Source organism: Capra hircus, chromosome 17 (genome assembly GCF_001704415.2).
Source record: "Capra hircus breed San Clemente chromosome 17, ASM170441v1, whole genome shotgun sequence".
NCBI classification, from domain to species: domain Eukaryota; kingdom Metazoa; phylum Chordata; class Mammalia; order Artiodactyla; family Bovidae; genus Capra; species Capra hircus.
In genome coordinates, this window is record NC_030824.1 from 10,456,823 (window position 1) to 10,480,668 (window position 23,846).

The 23,846-nt window shown below is 51.6% G+C and overlaps 1 protein-coding gene across 2 annotated transcripts in view; it reads right to left on the reverse strand.

The window, feature by feature from the left end:
* RBM19 (RNA binding motif protein 19) overlaps positions 1–23,846 on the reverse strand; it is a 121,432-nt gene that overhangs the window by 43,802 nt on the left and 53,784 nt on the right. The window lies entirely within an intron of this gene.

Genomic DNA, 23,846 nt, shown 5'->3' on the forward strand with positions numbered 1-23,846 from the left:
GTCTTCGTGGGTGGCACACATGCACATGAACTGCGCCTTACCATCTACAGGACATAGCCCCAGACTGAACATTGTCTGTTAGATCCAAGTACAGGCTTCAGGCAGAAAATGCCATTAAAAAAAGACTTTTGAAATAACAGGCAACTTTTAAAAAAACAACATTTTTCAAATTTGTCCCGAAAGATGTTTATAGGTATTTTGTGTAAGAAAACTTCTGAAATTAAATACATGTAGGAGAGATCTGGCTAAACAGAACTCAGCAAGCTTCTTGGCTGCAGACCTTGTCAGTGCCTTTAAAATATCTCAAGCAGGATCTAGAAGAGCGAGAGAGAAAACAGCGTTTCTCAAGCTCATCCAGCCATTGAATCTTTCCTCCTTTCAAACAAGCATCTCCCAAGACACTGGTATTCCAAGGAACACAGTTGGGAAGTCCAATTTGGAAGACAAAGAGAAGTAAGAGAATCATACACCTCCAGGTGAAAGGTCTTTGTCTTGAACACTTGGGTGAAACCTCGAATTCACCTGGGACTATGCCAAGTGGGGGACTGCTCAGAATGAGTCTAGTTTTGACCACGAGGGGCCAAGTCACAGCATCGCTGAAAGAATCTAAGTCTGGAGTCAGACGTGGCTTCAGATTCTAGCCCTGCACCTGACGTCAGCTTTCTGAGGCTCAGTTTCCTTATCTGTAAAACGGGAACAATTAGCCTGCCATACAGGGGCTGCTGACATCATGGTCCCACAAGTAAGGAAGAAAGGGAAGCTGTCTTATCAGTAACGCCCCTGTCTTCACACAGATCTGTACTGGGGCCACGAGAGTGACCCTTCCCAAGCTCTTATGATGTGCCAGGTCAAAGCTGAGAAGGAGTAGGCAGGGCAGGTCAGGGCCCCTCCCGAGGGGAACCCGGGCGTTTCCTGCAAGGAGAAGAGGTTAAGAGGGCCAGATGTGACTGTGTGACTCTTGGGGCCCTGAAAAAGGCAGCAGTGCTCCATCTTCTCCACGTGCCCTACCGGTGTTACAAGAGAATCAGAAGAACTGTCCCCAAGGAGGCATCCTTCAGCCAGACCCAGGCTCCCCCGTCTTCCTCGGGCCAAGCGAGCCCACTGGGACAGCGCGTGTCCCCTCTTCCTCTTGGAAGGAGAGCTCCTAGACATGCCCACCGGCCTGGGGCGTGCACTCTGGTGGGTTCCACGCCTCTGCCGGGCTGAGCTAATGGAATACGTGGCGGACGCTCTCCCTACCACCTTTCTCCCCCTCTGGTCTTCAGCTGCCTCAAGTACAGCTAATCCCATTACAAGAAAATAAAGTGGATAATTCAGGCTAATGAAATCGTTACAAGAATGTGGGCAGCCAGAGCTGGACATTCAGAACCAATTTAACACCCTTTGGTGTTAGTCTCAGTACAGAAAATATTCAAGAGGGGGGAAAAAATTAGAAAGAAAGAAAAAAAAACCTTCCTCTAAAACCTAGCCTCTTTCTGGTGGGCTTACATCTGATTAAAGAATTAACCTGCTGCGTATCTGACTTCCTGCAATGGTCTCTGTGGTGCCCGATATTTCCACGGTAACTGCAGAAAATAGGAAATGAGGGTGAGAGCATCCAGGAAGTCTGAAGTCGGTGTTAAATGTGGGTATAACTTGATGCCTTTTGATACTTGGTAACTCTGCCCATCACTGCTGCTGCTTGCTCAGAGAAGGACCACTCCTAGGACTCCCCCTCACGACCAGACTCTGAGCCCTCTCATACTGGATTAGAATTGCACCCTCCTGGGGTCTCTATGAGGCAGGAAAGGGTATGGTTAGTTCCCATGCTAAACAGGGCAGGCAGCTGGACCCCCTATCCAGGATGGGCATGGTGTGCTGGGCAGAGGTACCCCTTGCCCTTTGGCCCACAGCCCTCATGATGTCCGCTGCCAGGTCATGGCCAGACCTCCCGAGCAGGCTGAATGAAGGGGGGGCCACTCCACTTTTCAGCCCCTGGCACCTCCACTCAGTGCCTGCCCCCTCCTCTGACACATCCATACACATACAGAAGGGACCCTTCAACGTCATTTCTTCTGGATCCATCTTGACGCTCAGAACCCTAGGGAGGACTGCACGTCATGAAGCCAGATGACCTCCGGTTGATTGCCATCAGGCCCACACCACTCTCCCAAACTAACATGGCCTGTTCTGACACCTTAAGCTAAGGGCACAGGTCTCCCAGTGATCCACAAGGTCCTAACGGGGGACTGTGGACGGTGGGTAGACGAAGACAAGGAGGATGTGCAGGAAAAAAAAAAAGAGAAACCAGATTTTACAAATACAGGGAGAACTTCCGTTGAGCTCGTAAGGTTTTGAAGGGATCTTAAGGGGCACAGGTGGTTACGCAGAAAAGTTCTAGTCACTGGGGGGATTAGAAACTCTCCACTGATGGTCCCCCCACTGTAGTGGCAACCAGCAGCCCACAGCTGCCAACAGCATCTCCCACTTCCTGATGCATCCCAGGGAGACTGAACATGGGCCACAGAGCGACTCGGGGCTGCTGGGCACACCAGTGAGCATGCCTGCCTCACGGCTGCAGGCCCGGCCCTTCTCATCTCTCTGGGGAAGCACAAGGTGGCAACTCGGCATCCAGACCAGCCTCTAGTGTCCCGACAGCAGCTCTAGGAAAAGGGGCGGGAAGGTGAGAGCGTCCTGCACTGGTTCAGGAATCGGAGCTCCAATGAGATGTGAGTCAACGCCACCACTTAGGGGTCGAGGACAGAGGCGCAGGGAGCATGGGGCTCAGAGCATGGCAAGTTGCACACCACCCGTGCCACACAGCTCCTGCGTCCTGCAGGAGGAGATGCTGCCGCGCGTTCGTGTAGACTCCAGAAGGAAGCAGAGTCCCACGGGCAAAAGAGAATGATGCCAGGAAGCCCACGCACTGAGCTTCCGCTGGTCACCCATGGGAGGGCCCTTGACCCTGCCCCCTCCCACTGAAAGCCTGTTTGCTTTTACTTTGCAAACTCGTTGATCTAATTTCTTGTCCCAGAGCAGCTGAGAAGGGCCAAGAGGTTAATAAAAGGCCTCAAGAAGTGAGGGCTGACCAGGGGTACACACGCTTCCTCTGCGAAGGTCAGACAGTCTATAGTTTTGCCTTTACAACTTCTCAGCTCTGCCACTGCAGTGTCAACAAACAGCTACGTGCCAGTGAGACTTTATTAACAAAGGGAGGGGGCTGTGCTAAGCTGCTTCAGTGTGTCTGACTCTTTGTGACCCCATGGACTGTAGCCTGCCAGGCTCCTCCATTCGATTCTCCAGGCAAGAACACTGGAAAGGGCTGCCATGCCCTTCTCCAGGGGACCTTTCTGACCCAGGGATTGAACCCGAGTGTCTTGCATTGGCAGGCAGGCTCTTTACCACTAGCCCCACCTGGGAAGCCTCAGGGGGCTGGCATGTGAGCCTTAGTTTGCTGACCCCTGTGTGAATCCAAAAAACCCAAAACATGGTCTTAAAATAACTGGCCAAGCACAGCAGCCCGGGGCCATCAGGTGCAGGGGCGAATGGCAGATGTATCTACACAGCCCTGACATGCCTTCTGTGATGTGTCCTGGGCTCAGCGACTTGGAGGTCAACACAGACCTATAAGCCTGGCTGTCGCCTCACAAAATGGCGAGCGGGACAGACTGCCAGGTGGAGGACCCATCGACTTGGAGGTCAACACAGACCTATAAGCCTGGCTGTCGCCTCACAAAATGGCGAGCGGGACAGACTGCCAGGTAGAGGACCCTGAAGGCTTCCCACCCAGCCCACTGACATACACCAGCTTTGCCTCTGCCATCACCCGAGGCATACCTCTTCCTGGATGCCACTGACTTCCATCCTTCCGTGTATCTTGCTCTCTCTTTGCTTAAGGTCCTTCTTCCCTGCTGGACTACTGTGTGGCCAGGGCCCAGGATGGGGCTAACGGCGCCTGGTGTGCAGCAGAACAAACCATATGTGGTCCCTCTTATGACCCAGGTCCTCGATGCCAGAAACAGGAAACACAGCTCAGGGAGGTAAACGGGCCCTGGGGCCTTGTAGGAAGCTCTCATCCAGGGGTCCCCAGTCTCTGGGCTGCGGACCCCTACCTCCTGTCAGATTGGCGGCAGCACTGGATTAGAAATAAAGTGCACAATAAAAGTAATGTGCCTTAATCATCCTGAAACAACCCTCACTCCCCCACTTCTGGTCCAGGGAAAAACCATCTTCCATGAAATTGGTCCCTGGTGCCAAAAAGGGTGGAGACTGTTGCTCTCATTCACTGCTGGGAGCGAGGTTCATGGAGGCTGAGCTCCCAGAGTGTACGTGACCCCGAGGAGCTGTCTGTCTGAACCCAGAGGGCAATGTCCAGGGCTGTCTGACCGTGGAGTTCCCCGACTTCTTCCTCTGCTGTCCTGCATCCCCAGGCCACTGCAGTAACCCACTTCTGTTCCTGCAACCCCTCCTCAGGTTCTCACTGGAGCCTGCCAGCCACTGGGAAGCCATCAGGCGAGTGATAGGAGGGAGCAGAAAAAGAGGCTAAGGAGATGCTGACAGATACGGAAAGCAGCTCCTGAAGAGCTCGGGATCCTAGAAACTTCTGACACCTGCTGTTAGAAGGAACGCTCCAGGACCCCCACAGCGTCAGGAAGCTCTCCATCCCCTTAGCAAGCGTCCTGAGCATCCATCGAGCCCTACTCATGGCTGGGAAGAGACAGACAGTGTGATTGTTGGGTCTGCCGGGCAGGCCCCCAGACTGACACCTCACACCTGGGAAGGACCCCCTTCTCTGGTCCAGAGGGCTCAGACTGGATTGTGCTTCAGATAAGCGGGCAGCCTCAATATCTGAGCTTTCCAAGAAAAGCCGGCAGGTTGTCACCAGTGGGAGGAGAGCTGACACACCCTTGCGGGAGGAAAGCCCACAGCGTGGGCCTTTGATGGAAGGCCTGGGAGGCCCTTCCAGGGGCCGGCGGGAGACAGGGAGTGGACGGTCCCTCACTGGCGCCGAGCGGGAGGGCGATGCTCACTCTGACTGACTGGGACAAACAGGATTTTTAAAAGCCTGGGAAAGAAAACGACAATAAAACAAGCCAAGCTCGGGCTGGCTGGCAAGTTTTCAGAGGCAGGGAGAGGTGGAAATGGATTGGTAAGAGGGAGCCATTTGTTTGGGGCTGAATAAACCAGCGCAGAGCTCGGTTCAACTACAGGAGGGAAGAGGAAGCTTAGGAGCTGAGAGTCCAGTGGGAGCCGAGAGCTGGAGGGGTCTGGAGTCAGGGATGGAGAGAAACGGCCTCTGGAGAGCCGGTTCCAGTGGCTCTGGGGGCAGCAGAGGGAGAGAGTCTGGGCATGAGGGCCACAATGGGTCCTGCCGTGGGGTGTATCTTGGTGTGTACAGGTGTCTCAGGTTGAGGTGGGGAGGTCTTTCCGTGATAAGAAACCCAATTAGGGCCAGCAGGATTCGGGCTGTAAGAAAATCGACGAGCCCCAGGCAGAGGTGAAGAGGAAGGGAAGAGTCAGTCATCAGTAGGGAGAGGTCCTCTCTGCAACAAACACTGTTTATCTACCCAGCGAGTTAAAGAGGGTCCTTTGCAAAGTTCCAGAGGAGGGAAAAGTAAATTATCCTGTCTCTGGCAAAGTACAAAGCCCTGGACGTGCTTTATCTCCCGGCTGCCTCTCGGCACGTGGGGTGTGGATCTTGGCTGCGTCTCCCGTCCCCCCCCGGCTGCCCTCTACTGCCCCGTTTCACTTGGAAGACAGGAAGTGAGGCTGCAGCTTCTTCAGAAGCAGCAGACCTGGGGCGACGCGCACCTTGGGGTGGGCGTGGGGAATTATTGGGAGAGAAAAACAATCAAAGGTTTTCACGCCCTCGTGGGGCAAGATGGGAGAGAAAAGAAAACCAGGCTTGATTTCTCTGGCTCCATTCAAGCCACCCCCCACCCCCAGTGAAACAGAAATTCTAAACAGATCAGATGTCTTGTTTCCCAACCCCTGGTGGGGAGCTGTTCCTCCAAAGACAAGGATGAGTTCGCACCCCATGTTTGGGGTGGTCCCCATTCAAACCAGGGCTTCCCAGGTGGCTCAGTGGTAAAAACCTGCCTGCTAATGCAGGAGATGTGAGTCGAAGCTTCGACCCCTGGGTTGGGAAGATCCCCTGGCGGAGGAAATGGCAACCCACTCCAGTATTCTTGTCTGGGAAATCCCATGGACAGAGGAGCTTGGCCGGCTACAGTCCATGATGGGGTCACAAAGAATCAGACGTGACTGAGCGACTAAATAACAACAATAACCACTCAACGTGGGAGAGATCAGAGGTCGGGAGGCACAGGCGGTGTGACAAGGGATACACGGGCTCACAACGCAAGCTTGGGGGTCAAGCTGCTCCCCCACTCTCTGCCTTGGCGTGTGAGTCTGTAAAAATGGGGATAACAACCCCCTACACTCAATAGAGCTGTGGTGGGGCTTAAAAGAGACACAGTGTCTAAAGCATTTCACACAGAGCTGTGCCCTAGTGTATGCTAAGAGCACAAGGGACAAATGAGGGGGAGGATGACAGAGTCAGTACAGGGGACCAGGTGAGGCAGGTAAGGGTGCTCCTCTCTGGCAAGTTCTGACTTTCTGAGCCAATGCAGAGCAGTCCTGGGCCAGGACTGCAACCCCCCTGACAGATGAGGAAGAGGGGAAGGCCCCTGGCCCCGCCTCCCTTCTATAGGTCAAGTGGCAGAGATGGGACTGGTACCCACAGACTGATGATACTCAGCACCCACAGACTGATGCTCTGTTCACTGGACGGGCTGCCCCAGGGCCCGGGGATACTAGAGTTCATCCTCTCCAAAGCGAAACAGGGTAGCTGCACACAGGTGTGGTTTGGACCCTGGGATTCTGCAGGGGTGTGTGTGTCTGTGTGTGATTTCCCTGGTGGGGAGCAGCTCTGCCAGTGAACATTACTACTGTGTTCTGGGGACACTCACTGATGGCATATGGGATGGACTGAGGGGTGGGGTGGACGGTCAGTTACTGCAGCAGACGCATCACCTGCTCTCCAGTATCCGTGTCTATTCTGATGAGGAAAAAGTAACTGGTTCTTTTAAACCAGGAGTTGGCAATCTATGGCCCAAGGGCCAAATCTGGCCTATTACCTCTCTGGGTCGGTAAGGTTTCAATGGAGCACAGCTCTGCCTGTCTGCTTATAGTCTGTTTAGGCCTGCTGGCGAGTCAGACGGAGCTGAGTATCTGATGGAGACCACACAGCCCATGAGGCCGAACATATTTACTCTCTGGCTCAGGGTTCTCCAGAGAAACAAAACCAATAGGTTATCTATCTATCTATCTATTTATCTATCTTGTGTTGGCCAAAAAGTTTATCTGGGTTTTTCCACAACATCGTAGGGAAAACGTGAATAAAGTTTTTGGCCAATCCAATACATACAGAGAAAGACATTTACTAAGGCAGACTGGCCCCCACAATCTGCCACCTGCAAGCTGGGGGCCCAAGAAAGCTAGCTCTGGTCCAAGTCCAAGGGTCAGAGAACCAGGGGAGCAATGGTGTTTAAGTCCCAGGTCAAAGGGTCAGGAACTAGGGGCCTCTGGCGTGAGTCTGGTCTGAGTTCCAAGGCCTGAGAACAAGTAGCAGCAATGTTTGGGGGCAGAAGAGCCGGGTCCCGCTTCCAGCACTGTGTTGTTCTATTTGGGCTCTGGCGGAAGGCTGTGGATGGTGCCCCCCACCCCTCCACTGGTGAGGTTCCTGCCCTTTACTCAGTTCACCAAGTCAAAGGCTCACCCCTGCCAGAAAGGCCTTCACAGACAGAAATGATGCTTTACCAGCTTTCTGGGCACCTGGTGGCCCTGTCAAGTTGATGCTTAAAATTAACCATTACAGGCTCTTTACAGAAGTTTGACAACCCCAGTTCCAGACCAACCTCATCCTCTGGCCCAATCCCACTCCCCTCAGTCATCACACCGTTGCTGCCCACCCTCACCCGCCCCTCACCCCAGCTCAGAACCTTCCCCCTGCACAGCCGTGTCCTCCTCACATCACCTTGAAAACCAGGTGTCGTTACCTCCTGGCCCCTTCCTGGGCTACTTGTTTTCCCTGATCGGGTATTTATAAGCAGACCTCGTTTTCCTGTGGTTTGTAGATATAACAGCACTTTTTTTCAAAACAAACTGAAGATTTGTGGTACCCCTGCATCGAGCAAGTCTACTGGTACCGTTTTCCCCAGCAGAATCTGGTTACTCTGTGTCTGCATCACATTCTAGCAATTCTTGAAACATTTCAAACTTTCGCATCACTGTTATATTGGTTGTGGTGGTCCCTGATCAGTGATCTTGGATGTGATGACTGTAATCATTTTGATATTTTTAAGCAATCAGGAACTATTTATTTATTTATTTAGGCCATGCCAAGAGGCTTGTGGGATCTTAGTTCCCCAATCAGGAACTGAACCTGGACCCTCAGCAGTGAAAGCACTGAGTCATGACCCCTGGACTGCCAGGGACTTCTCAGGAAGGTACTTTTCAATTAAGCTAAGTACGTTATTGTTTTAGACACAATGTGTTGCACACTTCATGGATTTTCTTAACAGCAGAGTGAACACATGACTTTTACGTGTGCTGGGAAACCAAAGAAACGTGTGTGTGCCTCGCTTTATTGTGAATCTCCTGATTGACGTGGTCTGGATCTGAACCACAGTATCTCCAAGGCCTGTCTGTATGATCAGGGGGCACTATCAGAGGCCGTGAGAAAATTCATGTCGGCTGGTAATTAGGGAGGTTTGCAGAAAGTATCATTAGGCCTCCCCCGCTCACCCTCCCAAGGCGACATCCACTGGAGGAGACCCTAATAGGGGATGGTTTCCCTGGAGCCTGCCATTGCAGATGGCTGGGCCTGGAGACACTCCAGCAGCCCCCAACTCAGCTTTTCTAGGACTACAACAAGAGAATATCCGCCTGAACACTCTGTCCTTGGAGGAGAGGACGCTATGCTCAGAAGAACAGGGCACTCCCCTCTCCCTTCTCCCCACTCCCCTTTGGGGGTGCAATGTTAGAAAACTGCTCCCAAACCAGACTTAGCCAAGATAGTCGATTAAGTGGAAGACAACACAAAAGAAGACAAAACCAAAAAACAGGTGCCAGGGAGTTTAAAAAAGAAAACAAAACCCAGCAGGGAGACGGCAGGACACGGGAGGGCCTGTGCTCACAGCACTATTTCTGGAGAGAAGCACAAGCCACCAGCTACAGCGGCTGCCCGTGGGGAGCAGCGCAAGGGACCAGACTCTGTCGCATACTCCCTCCCCGGTGCGGGCGTGTGGCTGCAGCTGTGGCGGCCGGTCCCCCGAGGACTCTGACTCCCCCTTCCTGCCAGCGGCCCCCTCCGGTGGCCCCCACTGTGCTCCCGGTGCCTGCTCAATCCCAAGTGCAGGGCAGCCCTGGCCCTGGGGGGCAGTCCAGCTGGCAGGGCGCAGGCTCTCAGGCGGACTGTTCTGGAAAGGCCTCTGTGCCCATCTCAGGAGTCTCTGTGGGATCAGGCCCTGGTGACACAACAGTGGCCTCGGCCGCCCCCGGGGATGACTGCTCCTTCCTGACCTCCCCTCGGTGCTCCCAGGTCACCTGCTGATCTCTCTGTTCCTACATCCTTTCTCCAAGCTTCTGGTGTGGGGAGAACCAAATGACGATATCTGTGGCTGTGTGCTCAGTCGCTTAGTCGTGTCCGACTCTTTGCTGCCCCATGGACCTCATCAAATGTCACTTGGTCAGACTTCCCTGGAGGCCCAGTGGTTAAGAATCTGCCTGCCAATGCAGTGGACTTGGGCCCCATCCCTGGTTCAGGAAGATCCCATGTGAAACAGGCAACGGAGCCCATGTGCCCTGACTAGTGAGTCCATGCACCCTAGACCTGCGCTCTGCAATGAGAAGCCCGAGCACCACAGCTAGAGAGGGCGTGCCTGCTCAGGTGCTTCAGCCGTGTCGGCCTCTTTGCGACCCTGTAGACTGTAGCCCACCAGGCTCCTCAATTCATGGGGATTCCCCAGGCAAGGATACTGGAGTGGGTTGTCATTTCCTGCTCCAGGGGCGTCTTCCCGACCCAGGGATCGAACCCGTATCTCCTCTGTCTCCTGCATTGACAGGGGGATTCTTTACCACTAGCGCCACCTGGGAAGCCCAGAGAGTAGCTCGCTACAACTAGAGAAAGCCTGCATGCAGCAACAAAGACCCAGCATAGCAACCCCCTCAAATAATAATAATCAATAAATAAAAATTAAAAAAAATTTTTTTTCACTTAGTCTGTAATGCCCTTTAGTTTTTGGCCTGCCAACCTAAGCACCTACATCACCTCCCAAATGCCCATGCCCCCAATCTGCTTCATTCCATGGGCAAGCTTTGCCCTAACTGGGGCATTGCTCTAAAGGGTGTGTGGACATGGGAGGGAGGTTTGGAACACTTATTGTCTTGGATTCCCCGCCCGGCCCTGAAAATGACTTTTTTCAACCAAGTGTCTCGGCAGCCGCGGCTGCAGAAGGAAGTGACAGAACCGGACACAAGTACAGTTGCCACGATACGGCTGTTGTGGTCATTCAGCCTGAGTGCTGGCTCCTGTGGAATGATTTAACGATCTGTCATAGGAACGGAGGAAGGAGGATGAGGGTAGTATGGCCTGATGTCCCCACCCCCCAAAAATAATTGAAGCACCCGCAGCTAGAGAAGGTTCCTGACTGGAGAGATGGGAGGCTGAGAACATTTCTTCCCAGGATCCAGGTGGGCATGCCTTCCCTATCTACCTTTGCAGCAGAGAAACGAGTGAATTAGAAAAGCTGTAGGGACATCCACTCCCAACTGTGCCTTTTTCTGGCTCTCAGCTATGTTCCTTTTATTTCCAGAGCCTCAGGGGTCTTTATTTAAAGCTGTGCATGCATATCCCATTCTTTGTGACCCCATGGACTGCAGTCTACCAGGCTCCTCTGTCCAAGGGATTTCCAAGACAAGCATACTGGAGTGGGTTGCCATTTCCCCCTCCAGGGGATCTTCCCGACTCAGGGATCGAACCCATGTCTCTTGCGTTGGCAGGTGGATTCCTTACCACTGTGCCACCTGGGAAGCTTTGTTTAAAGCCACTGCCTGCAAAAGCTTTTGAGTGGCTTCCTCCCTCCTCTGGGGGCCCATGGATGGAGGAGGACGAAGCTGGGGACAGGAGAGGACAGGATGGTCAGGATGCTAGGTGGCAGTGTGGACAGAGGGTGTGGACAAGAAATGGAGCCACATTTATGGCACTGTGACCTCCTGTCTCCCTGACTTGAGTGGAGCTTGCCTCTTACACCACTGACTCTGGAAATCACCCTAACTCTGGGGGTGGTGAATGGCTCTTTTAGGTGACCAATCCGTCCGGATGGAAGCCAACCCTGCCCACACAGGTGATGCAGACACCCTCCACCCGAGGGTGTGTCCAGGACCACACCCGGCGGCCAGCACCCCCGCTGCTAAGGCTCTCATAACTGCAACTCCCGCCGTGAAACTGCCAGGCCCCATCAGCGGGCAGGGGTCCTGGGAAGTCCAGCCTGGCGCTGTCTGGGGATGTGCTGGGGGGGGAAGCTCTGGAATTGGGGTGCCAGACACCGAATGGCGGTAATACCGGAGGAGATGCAGTGCTGGGGGGTGGTCTCCGGGCTTGCGGTGAAAAGAAGGAAAACCTCTGGACTTCCCTGGTGGTCCAGTGGCTAGGACTGCAGGCTTCCACGGCAGGGGGCCTGGGCTCAATCCACGGTCAGGGAACTTGATCCTCCATGGCGTACCCGAGAGTCCGCATGCCACAATGAAAGATCCCCCACGCTGCAACTAAGACCCAGTGCAGCCAAACAAATATTAAAAAAAATACTAAACAAAAAGAGGAGAAGAAACTTTTCACTCCCCTTGGAATGGACAGACTAACAGGCTGCCTGGTTCTCCACATTTTAACAGGTTGTTCAGTGACATCGGCAACCTGGCCTGTGGGACTCTGGGCCAGTGGACACGGCACTGACCCATGTGTGGCCTGGCCTGCCACAGGGGTTCACAGAAGGGCTCTGCAGACTGTAAAGCCTCATCCCAATTGGGCATCACTCTGTGTTCCAGTATTACACTTCTGCTTCAGAGGTAAAGGACCCGGACCAGCACATTTTATTTTAAATAAGGTCATACTAAAAAAGAGTTGCAAGACAAAGCCTGTTTGGTACCAGGAAGGATGCGAGAAGACCCTGGGGTTGGGGTGAATTTAAAATGAGAGCCCTAGGCAGAGGGAGATGAGAAGGCTCGGAGAATTTTGGGGAGGGGAGCCGGACCAAGACCACAGATGGCTCCAAGGAGTGACTTGGGGGTACCTTAGCCTTCAGGACTTTCAACTGTCCCCATGCCACCTGCTCTCTAAATAAGACATATGCTTCATTACCGTGTGAAAACAGCTTCTACGTGAGTCCCTGCAGACACCCCGTCTCTCCCACTGGAGAAATTCTGTATCCGCCACTGCTTCCGGACACTAAAATTCCAACATCTAGCACTAAAGGTCAGGGATGCTGTTAGATGCCCCACAATACGTAGGACAGCCTCTATCACAGAAAATTACCCTGCCCTAAAAGAGCTAAGATCCTGGTCCAGAGGCCGTGAGACCCCTGAACACACCCAGCACCCAGATCTGGGTATCTAAATACCACCACCCACTGAAAAGAACTAGGGCTCCTTGGAGACATGGCTGGTTCCAGGGCTGGAGCTGAAAAAGTACAAGATGAATCTGCAATGTCTTGTTAAGCTAGAAGATAAGGAAGTACTCAAAGAGGGGGAAAAAAAGAGAGAGACATGTCAAAAGGATGCACCCCAGCCTGAAGGAGTTTCCAGTGGCCAAACTGGGGACAATTTCAATAACATAATAAATAATGATGATCATGGGTTATGACTCATTGAATAATTCTTGAGCCTACACTGATAAAAATTTAAAAAATAAATATGGGTGGGGAGGGGGTAGGGGAGAAGGCAGAGAGGCTCTTCCCAGGAGACTACCAACCAATAAACGTGGGCAATGAATGAATTACAAAATCACCATTTGTTAGCCAGCACAGCAATGAATAATTCAGGCACCATCAGTGGATGCTAACCGCAGTATGGCGAGCCCAGACACAGGATATCTGCAGAGCCCCAAAGCACCTCCCGAGATGAGATATTTACTATTAATATTGATAATTGCAAAGGGAACAATAATAGGTTAACAGTGGAGAAACTTGGCAGAAACTACTTTAACCAAGTGATCAAAGATAACATCACCTGGTGTCCAGTGGTTAAAAACCTGCCTTCTAATGCAGAGAGTCTGGGAACTAAGATTCCACATGCCATGGGGCAACCAAGCCCTTATAATGTAACTAGACGGATGCCTGTTCACTGCAACCACTGAGCCCTTGAATCCAAAAGCCTTCGAGCCACAACTAAGATCCTGTGCGACCAATTAATTAATTAAAAAGAAAGATAACATCATCAGCAGTGGGACAAAGCGGAGGTGCCTCCTGACACGGGGCACCTCAGAGGATGCCATTTCTGAGGTTACTGCCACCAAAGAGCCTCGATCCAACCTAATCCCGAGGAAGCAGCCTGCAGACACAGCTGGGAATGTCTACAAGACAACTGGCTGGCTGCTCCAAAACTGTCATGATCACGGAAGGCAAAGAAATGCCAGGTAATGTCTCCAAAATTAAAGGAAACTGGGTTTCCCTGGTGGCTCAGATGGTAAAGACTTTGCCTGCAATGTGGGAGACTCAGGTTGGATCCCTGGGTTGGGAAGATCCGCTGGAGAAGAGAATGGCAACCCACTCCTGTATTCTTGCCTGGAGAATTCCACGGACAGAGAAGCCTGGTGGGCTACAGTCCATGGGGTCGCAAAGAGTCAGACACGACTGGAGTGACAAACACTAGAGAGATGAGTAAACTAAATATAACATGCGATCCTGGATTGAATTCTGAATCAGACCTGGCCCCTCCGCCCCCTCCCCAAATAAAGGACATTATTAGGACAACTGACAAAATGTGAATAAGGTCTGTAGATTAGATAAGGTGACTGCACCCAAGATGATTCCATGATTTTTGAGAACTGCACTGCAATGATAAAAACAACCCTGTTTTTGAAGAAACACATTCTTACTTAAGTTGTTAAAAAAAAAAAATGCCAGTCCCCAGAGGCTCCACTTTAATTGGGCTGGGATGAGGCTCTGTCTGTCCCACTGTTAAAAGTCCTCAAGGTGATCTGGACATGCAGCCCACCCTGCTGTTGCTTCCCCGACTTACTGCCCACCCCCACCCCCCATCACCCATCCAAGCTGGGGACAGAGAGACAGCACAGAACATTGCTCTGTTGAGATTCTGGGCTGGGGGGACTTAACCACTACACCCATGATGCTTTTTTGTGTAAACTCAATGCTCTAAAAAACATCCCCCTTGAAATACCATAATATAACCATTTAGTTTAATGACAGAGCACGTAACAGTCCTGAAGAAGCCAGCATCTGATCACCCAAAGGGAATTTGAGACAGCCATGTGGCCACTTTGCATGTTTCAGCCCCAACTTCGTCTAGCTTTAAAGGCGATCTTCCAGGCTCGCATTCCAGGGGCCACTGACTCAGCTGATGACATGGGTTCGTGAAAAACACTTTTCACTGTTCAGATGGCTTTAGATTCTTGGCAGGTACAACAATCACTACAGTTTCCTTACATCTGTACCCTGTACTTTTCCAAAGGCCTTTTGCATGCATTCTCTCTTATGATTCGCAGGAAAACATCTGAGATGGGAGAATGGTTATGACTTCCACCCATCTAACTGGTGAGGAGACAGAGGCTCTGAGAGGATCGGTGAGCAGAGTGACTGAGACTTTGGCCTATGACAGGTCTGGGTTTTAACCCTGTCTTCCCTGCTTCTTGGCTGCAGGTAAGGGCTGTCGCCTCTCAAGTCTTCAATTTTTTCTCATCTTTACAATGGAGGTAAAACATCGACCTCCTGGGACTGCGGTAAAGACTAAATATAAAAAGGGGTGTGCAAAGGGACTTCTCTGGTGGTCCAGTGGTTAAGACTCCTCGCTTCCAATGCAGTGGTCTCGGGCTTGATCCCTCGTCGGGAACTAAGATCCCACATGCAGCGTGGTGCAGCCAAGAAAATGAAACGTTTATTTTAAAAAAAGGATGCGTAAGACTTTAGGTTGGCACTGGGCATAGAGTCATGACTAAAAACAAAACTAAAGCAGGGTTTTTTGTTTAGTTTTATTTTTGGCTGCTCTGGGTCTTCCGTGCTCTGCTCAGGCTCTCTCCGGTTGCAGTGAGCAGGGCATAGTGTCCAGCTGCGGTACAAAGGGTTGTGGAACACGGGCTCCAGAGCATGTGCGCTTCAAGGGTTGTGGCTCCTGGGCTCTAGAGCACTGGCTCAGAAGTTGCGGTGCGTGGGCTTAACTGCTCCGAGGCACGTGGGATCTTCCCGGACCAGGGATCAAACCCTTGTCTGCTGCACTGGCAGGCGGATTCTTTACCACTGAGCCACCAGGGAAGCCCCCGAGGCAGGGATTCCTAAGGAAAGAGGCACCCCTTGCCCAGAAGGGGGTTGCTTTTGGTTGTCACAGTGAAGGCGGGGACATCGGTGGCACTGACTAGGTGGCAGCTTCACAGATGAAATGCCCCTCAGACACCCCTCATCCCATGCTGACAGCAGCCCTATTTAAAAACACTGGCAGGCTCACAGCTCCTCTGCTGTTTCCTCTGCAAATAAGGTCCCTTTCCCTATAGTCCAGGGTTTCTCCAGCCCGGCACCACCCACGTCTTATGCAGGATAATCTGTTGTTGTGGGGCGGCCGTCCTGTGCCCTGGAGCATGCCTGGCCTACACTTGAGGCCACTGGCACCTTGCACACCGACGGCCAAACACCACTGCAGACACAGCTGAGCGTCCCCCAGTGGGCACAAACGCCCCTGATGAGCACTCGTTGCTGATGCTGTTTAGTTTAGTTGCTCAGTCATGTCAGACTCTTTTGTGACCCCATGGACAGCAGCCCGCCAGGCTCCTCTGTCCATAGGATTCTCCAGGCAAGAATACTGGAGAGGGTTGCCACTTCCTTCTCCAGGGGATCCTCCCAACCCAGGAATCGAATCCCTATCTCCTGCATTGGCAGGTGGGTTCTTTACCGCTAAGCCACCAGCAAAGCCCCGGTGACCACTTGTACTAGAGATGAACAGAGGCATTCTGAGGATGTAGCCCTTTTCAATTCTCTGGGTGAGGGAGGGAACTCTGCAGGGAGGAGGTGGGTACCCAGCTGTAATGCCCAAACCATCTCAGCCCCAAGTCTGACTGCAGCAGCAGAAACCCAAAGTAAGAGACCCCCATCGTGGAAGTCTGAGTCAATGTGGGAATTTTTTGGGGGGAGGAAACAAGAATGACACACGGGCTCCCTTGCCTGGTACATAAAGATTACATTCTCCTACGGTCACTGCGTCTTTGCGACTACCCCACGGGCCCTCGATTTAAGGCAGAAGTGATCACGAAACAGCTGCTCTCTGGTGTCGCTCACATTTTTCTCTCCCCTGCCCCGCACCCCAGTACTTAAAGAAAAAGAAGAAGAGAAAAGAATGAATTTTAAACTGCTTAGGTAAAAGGCAGTGAATACAAAGCATTATTTATTCCCTGCTCGGATGCACGGCGCTTAGAAAGAAACACGTGGAACGACTGATATTACAGAGAAAAGGAGACTCTTGAGGGGAGAAGGGAAAACACACACACATTCCTCTGCACTTCAGTTGAGCAGAGGGAGGAAGGAAAAAAAAAAAAAAAGCCACCGTAATTGATCGGAGTGCCTGGTTCTGCTCCAGGCTCGAGGCTGCATCCAGCCCAGCTTTGCGGGCTGGCAGCTGGGAGCCCGGGAGTGGTAACCTCGCTAATTCAATAAATGAACTCTGACAAGCCTAAATGGTTGTTTGGATGGATCCTCTCTCATCCTCCCCACCCTCGCTGCCCAAAAACCTCCAATAAAATAAATTACACAAAACACGAGACACAATCTGAGTCTTTTACGGCCGTCTTCTCTAGCGGGAGTCGGAAAACATGCTATGGATTCCGGACGCTGCCGGGCTGAGAGCTGGGCTTGGCTGCCTTGGGGCCTGGAGGGGCGGGGTGGCCTCCCTTCTCTGCTTTTCTGTTTGCTGCTTCTCCCCTTGGCGCCCTGGTCCCCGCCCCCCCCCCCCCCCCCCCGGTCCCTGGCTGGGGCGGGGGCGAGACGGGCTGGGATGTTATTCGGCACGCTGCCATCGGTGTCTTCAGCCAATCGGAGGCGATGGCAGCTGCCTGCACCTTGCTGACAGCTGCTGTCAAAACACTCTCACGACCGGCGGCTCGATAATAACTCGAAAATGAGATACAAATGAGTGACTTCGTGAGCGGGGACGCGCCGCTATCCTCTCCCACCCTGCGGGCTTCTGGGTGCGGCGGGGAACGGTCAGGGACGCTAGCAATATGAGCGCTGGCCCGGGAGGAGGAGAGATGGGCTAAGGAAAAAACCCCAAACCACCAAGACGTGGAAGACAGTCCCCATTCTGTTCCCCTTAAAGGGGGTCCCACAGGATTTCAGAACGGGTCCACCATCCTTCCCCAAAGGGAATGCTGCCCACTCCAAGATGTGGCTGGATGTGCCGGTGGTGGTGGGGTTCTTTTCTGTCCACCCATCCAGGGAGGCTGAGTCGGAAGCCCCAGGGAGAGAGCCGGGGAAGGGGAGGCTCCTTCCCGGGATGCCTCACACCCCCGCCCCCCACCCCCTCGCATCACCATCTGCTGGGCTGTGTTTTTATTTATCAAGCCAACTCTTTCCTTCAAACTCAGGCTGTTACTCCCCTGGGGAAGCCAACAGGAGCACAGCTTGTACAGAAAAGCACAAATAAGCCCCAGGGAATACAAAGTGTGTGGTCAGCACTTCCCTGTGTTCCCTAGGATGGCGGGGGCTTAGAGAGGATCTGAAACTCCCTTCTCATTGGCTGGGACCAGCCCTCGCCTGGGATCTAAGGCAGGGCTGGGATCCTCCAGGTGGGAGAGGAGGCAGAGGCCATAACACTCATTCACTTGAGGATACGGAACGCCTCTGAAAATTCCAGAGTACATGCCACACTCTGGAGGCCCTTAGAAATCCACTGTGACTTTTTTTCTTAACCGTTCTGGGTTGAGCTTGGCTATATTCAGAGAAGCTGAGGTGACGGCTCTGGCTGGGGTGAAATTTAAAAAAAAAAAGCGCTTTTGCAAACAAGCCGTTGAAGGGACTTTATTTAAATTCAAGGTAGGCAGAGTATAATTGTCCTAGGGAAGTGCAATCATGCTGCCTGGATTAAAACCTCTTCCACATGACTCGCTCTCTTTCTTCCCACTCATTTCTCTGCAGAAAGCCTTTATTCCCCCGTCCATGTGTCGGGTAAACATTTAGCTTACTCCGTTGTGTGTGCGACAATGCGCGTCTTGAATAACCCCGTCTGTGTCACCCGTGCCTACTTTAAAGAGTAAACTCCCATAAAGAAAGGATCAGCCCGGTGTAACTTACTCTGTGAGCTGAGCCATTATAGGAAGCTTTTAAGTGCCGCACTCGGAAGGACAAGAGGCTCTCAACGTCCCGTGAATAGGTGAGGAGCCTGTTTGGGGGCCACGTCAAACCTCACCTAGAGAGCCGGGGAAAGGACGCAGACTAGAACTTGGGCTTGGCTTGGTTCTGCCACTTAACCCGCCACGAGACCCCAGGCGAGGCACTTAACCCCGCTGACCTGCTGTCTCCTCATGTGCAAGACGGTGATATTAATACCTGCCCTGACTACAGAGCCGAATGAAAGAGGACGCGGGAAGGCGCCCGCCAAGCCAGCTGTTGTGTCTTGTGGTGGGGAGGGGGCAGTTTTCTTTGGCTTGTTTTCCAAAGGCTCCGGAATGAGGTGACTTTTCTAATCAGAAGAGAGAATTTTAAAAAGAGTAAAACTCTGTCTTGGGGCTTTCCCTGGTGGTCCCGTGGTTAAGACTCCGAGCTGCCCATGCAGGGGGCCCCAGCTTGATCCCTGGTTGGGGAACCGGGATTCCCCATGCCATAACTAAAGATCCCACATACCACAACTAAGACCCAGTGCAGCCAAAACAACAACAACTTTGCCTTACTAATAACAGAGAAAGAGGCAATAGAGTTTGGATATGAAAGAGTTTTGAAATTCTGTACAGTGCTGAGCAGGAAAAACAAAAGAACACCCCACTAAAGTGATATATTGTCCTGGCTCTACTGAATGCAAATAGATTTTTTTTTAAAAAGGGTTGACTTTGGAGTTCAAGGGCAACAGGGAACAGAGATGGGGAAGAGAGAAAGCTAGGAGCCACTCAGAGGATCTATTACAAGTGAACTGGGTCTTGAGTTTGACCAGAATATTTCAAGAAACATCTTCCACCCTCCTGGCTCCTGAAACTCAGAGCAATGGATAGCCATCTTCTTCTGTCTTATTTTGAAGAACTACTTTTCCTTCTGAATCTAAAGTGACCTTCATGCTCATATAGGCAATCTGCCGGACGCACAGTAATGCAGAAATGGAAATAAGAAGTGACAATACACCCGCCAACAGCGACTGTTATTCTGGAGCACTTCCTTCCTGTCTTTTTCTACCCATGCTTACTTGGAGATCACACTGTACCCTATTTGGATTCTTGCTTCTTTCACTTAATTGCTGGACAAAAGCGTTTCCCCTCTCGTCTGCGTTCTTTATGAATGCTGTTGATGTCTCTCTGGCATTTCATTCAAAAATTTACTCACCCATCCTTTCTCACTGCTGGGTATTAACCGTGTCTCCAGTTTCTCGCTGCCATGAACAACCCTTCATGGCAGAGCCCCATGTAGCAAGCTCGTCCCTCAGTTCAGTGCAATTGCTCAGTCGTGTCCGACTCTTTGCGACCCCATGAATCGCAGCACACCAGGCCTCCCTGTCCATCACCATCTCCCGGAGTTCACTCAGACTCGTGTCCATCAAGTCAGTGATGCCATCCAGCCATCTCATCCTCTGTTGTCCCCTTCTCCTCCTGCCTCCAATCCCTCCCAGCATCAGAGTCTTTTCCAAGGAGTCAACTCTTTGCATGAGGTGGCCAAAGTACTGGAGTTTCAGCTTTAGCATCACTCCTTCCAAAGAAATCCCAGGGCTGATCTCCTTCAGAATGGACTGGCTGGATCTCCTTGCAGTCCAAGGGACTCTCAAGAGTCTTCTCCAACACCACAGTTCAAAAGCATCAATTCTTCGGCGCTCAGCCTTTTTCACAGTCCAACTCTCACATCCATACATGACCACTGGAAAAACCATCCCTACCTCTGATCATTTCTTTAGGATAAAACTCTTGAAACATAATCTCCAGATCAAAAGGTATGAACGTTTCCATACTGTGCTGTCCGGTATAGCAGCCACCACCACATGTGACTACTTCAAATTGAGAGGAAAAACATTTGCTATTAAGGGTCAACTAAACAACACTGAGATTCAGTTCCTCAGCTGCACAGGCCGTGTTTCAGGGGCTCAATGGCCACATGGAGCTGATGGTCACCGGAGTGGACTCATTTCCATGGTTGCAGAGAGTTCTACAGGACCATGCTGCCCTCAGAATGCACCACACACTCACAGCACGGGCAGGTACACTAACAAGCTCGGCACTGGGCCTCCTGACCTGGCACCATCTTCCTTCTTTCATCCCCCTCTTTCTAGCCCTTTCTCTCCACTTAAACTTGAGACCTCTCAAGACGCCTCAGTGATTCATGTTATCCCACAGGGCAGATGAGGTAAGACTCCATGAAAGTGAAAGTGAAGTTGCTCAGTCATGTCCAACTCTTTGCGACCCCATGGACTGTAGCCTACCAGGCTCCTCCGTCCATGGGATTTTCCAGGCAAGAGTACTGGAGTGGGGTGCCACTGCCTTCTCCAGGGGATCTTCCCGACCCAGGAATCGAACCCAGGTCTCCCGCACTGCAGGCAGACGCTCAGGCAGACGCCTGAGCCACTAGGGAAGACTCCATGAATATAACTCAAAGTTGTCTTGTGCTCATTTTAACATTTTGTGTAAACTCTGTATTCTATTCCAGAACAGGGCTGTAAATTTGTGCAAAAACATAAATAAATTAAAAAAAAAATTCATCTTGCCAGTCCCGTGGTCTTTACAGGGCTAGACAATAGCTTAAGAATTAGCAGGCGCTGGTGCTTTTTCCCCTTTTTGCTTTGACTGCTACGGAGCTCAGACTTGAGTATCCCTTTACTGAAGGACTCCCCAGTATGGGAACTGTAGTATAATCTTCTTCCAATTGACAGTTTTCTTACATTTCTTCAGTGACTGAACTAAGGTCTTACTCCCGCAAGTGGATGAGGAATCTACTTGTAAACAGACAGAAAAAGACAAGATCCCTTTACAGATTCCTGGGCAAGTCGCTGGCACTTTGAAGTTCCTTCAGCTCTCAGAGATTCCTTTTCCCCAAAACAGGAAGAAACTGCACATCTATCCCTTCAAATGAGTGAAGGTCTGGGCTGTGACAAAGGCCAGTGGCGTCTGATCGCAGAGTCCAGACTCTGGCTGACAGGGCTCTGCAGAAGCTCAAGTGGGACATGCCTAGTGGGATGATGTTAAAGGCCAAGCTGGGGGCCACCACCCCCAGGTGTCCCTGAGCTTTCCGATGCTGGACAAGGACTGTCTCCTTCTCTAAGTCTGCTTTTCTGGCCAGAGGACAAGGCCTGTCACAGGGGACAGGCGCACAATGAGAGTCGCTCAGGCCAGCAGCCAGGACGCCCTGTGAACTAAGGTTTCTACCAGCGTGCAGTGATAACTGATATCTACAATGATGACCCATGGTCCTGTGGGCCCCAATCATCAAACATTCAATTACGCTCCACGGAGTTTCAACATGATTCTATTCTAATTCCTTGGAAATTGGCCATCTATGCTATCAGCGGTAATTCTCCATTTACCTGAATGATGGGAGTGCCTGGCAGCCCCATTGGGTTGGAGGGAGTTACACATCGGTCTGTAAACGACGACTGAGCAGGCTGCTGGGAGGAGGAAATTCAGCCTGGGCTGGGGAGTCAGAAGGGGCCTTGCCACCTCCTGGCTGTGACTGTCTCTACTCTAAACTCCACTGTCCTCATCTGTAAAATGGGCTGCATGATTCCCACGGAGTAAAGCGATGACATAGCACATTGAGAAGAACAAGGCAGAGCTACAGGGACTAAGTTGGAAGGATCGCCAAGGTACACTTCAGGAGGGAAAAACTCTTCACGATACATGAAACGCGGCACCGTTTTGGTCCAAACGGGCCAATGCAATTGTGTATGCTGTCTTTAGGTTCACACATATATAGAATGCAGGAGAAAAGACCTAGAAGAGGGGATGGGGTAGGGGTGGGTGGGTGGCCAAATGGATCATGTAAATTTCTCTGGGGTGGCAATGGTTAAACGTTTGGCTTTCAAGCTTTCTTTCAACAAGGAAAACATATTTCACTTTTAGTTGTGCAACTAATTTTTTTTAAAGGAAAAAACTTAATAAAAAGGGAGATCACAAACATGAGTGCATGGAACTGACGGTTGCATGGAAGGTATTCAATTAAGGATGAACAATTACTTAGGCTGAACTAAGTAAAAATGTTGTTTTTGCCAGTCAAAACTGACCTATTGGCATGCTCATAGAGTTTAACCCTATATCTGCACGCTAAGGTGTACCCCCAGTCGTGCCAGATGGTCAGAGGTGGCTAGGAGGAAGAGAGTTTGAAAAAACCACAGCAAACCAATTCAGTGGAAGGACGGATGCCGAAGCTGAAACTCCAATACTCTGGCCACCTGATGAGAAGAGCTGACTCATCAGAAAAGACCCTGATGCTGGGAAAGATTGAGGGCAGGAGGAGAAGGGGTCAACAGAGGATGAGATGGTTGGATGGCATCACTGACTCAACGGACATGAATTTGAGCAAACTCCAGGAAACAGTGAAGGACAGGGAAGCCTGGCCCACTACAGTCCATGGGGTTGCAAAGAGTCAGACACAACTTAGTGATTGAACAGCAACACCACCACCACCAAACCACACACACAAAATGCTGGGCCCTGGGTTCACACACCTTCCCTGCAGGGTGCTATGTTCGCCTGTCCCAGGGCAGGGAAAGCTGCTGTGGGAGCTCTGGGGATTCCACAACCAAGGGAGCATGTACAATTCAAAGGCTTAGGGTGTCAAGGCCATCCTCTGCACAGGTCAGGCAATCAAGGCCACTCCCTCTCCCCCACCGCGGAGTTGAGACCTCAGGTACCAGCCTTTGCCAAGAACCCTGTGAGGCACATGGACACTCAAGTGAATGCATTTCCTTCTAAAGACTTTTATGTTTTGGACACTTCACGATACCCCTTTGAGATGACTGTGGGCAGCCCAGGGTTTTAAAAAAAATCTCAGCTGGGAAGTCAATGTTCTGAAATGCATTTTACAAGCGAGCAGAGGTGGAGTGAAGGGAGGCAGAAAGGGAAGCTTAGCCATCGAGGACACCAATCCCACACGTGCAACCCATGAAGAGTTGAGAAGAAATGGAAGTGTGGGGCCGGCACAGCCTTTCTGGTTAAGTTATAATAAAACAATCTCCTTTCTTTATCGAGCTGTGACTTGTACCGAACAGCAGGCCACAGCTTCCCAAACGCTCTTGGTTCATGCCTGGTGTCCTTGACACTTCAGTAATTTTCTCATGGCATTCCTAGGTGAAAAGAGACACCTAATAGTTTGCTTATAACAGCTTGGGCTTCCCTGATGGCTCAACAGGTAAAGAATCTGCCTGCAATGCAGAAGACACAGGAGATGCAGGTTCGATCCCTGGGTCAGGAA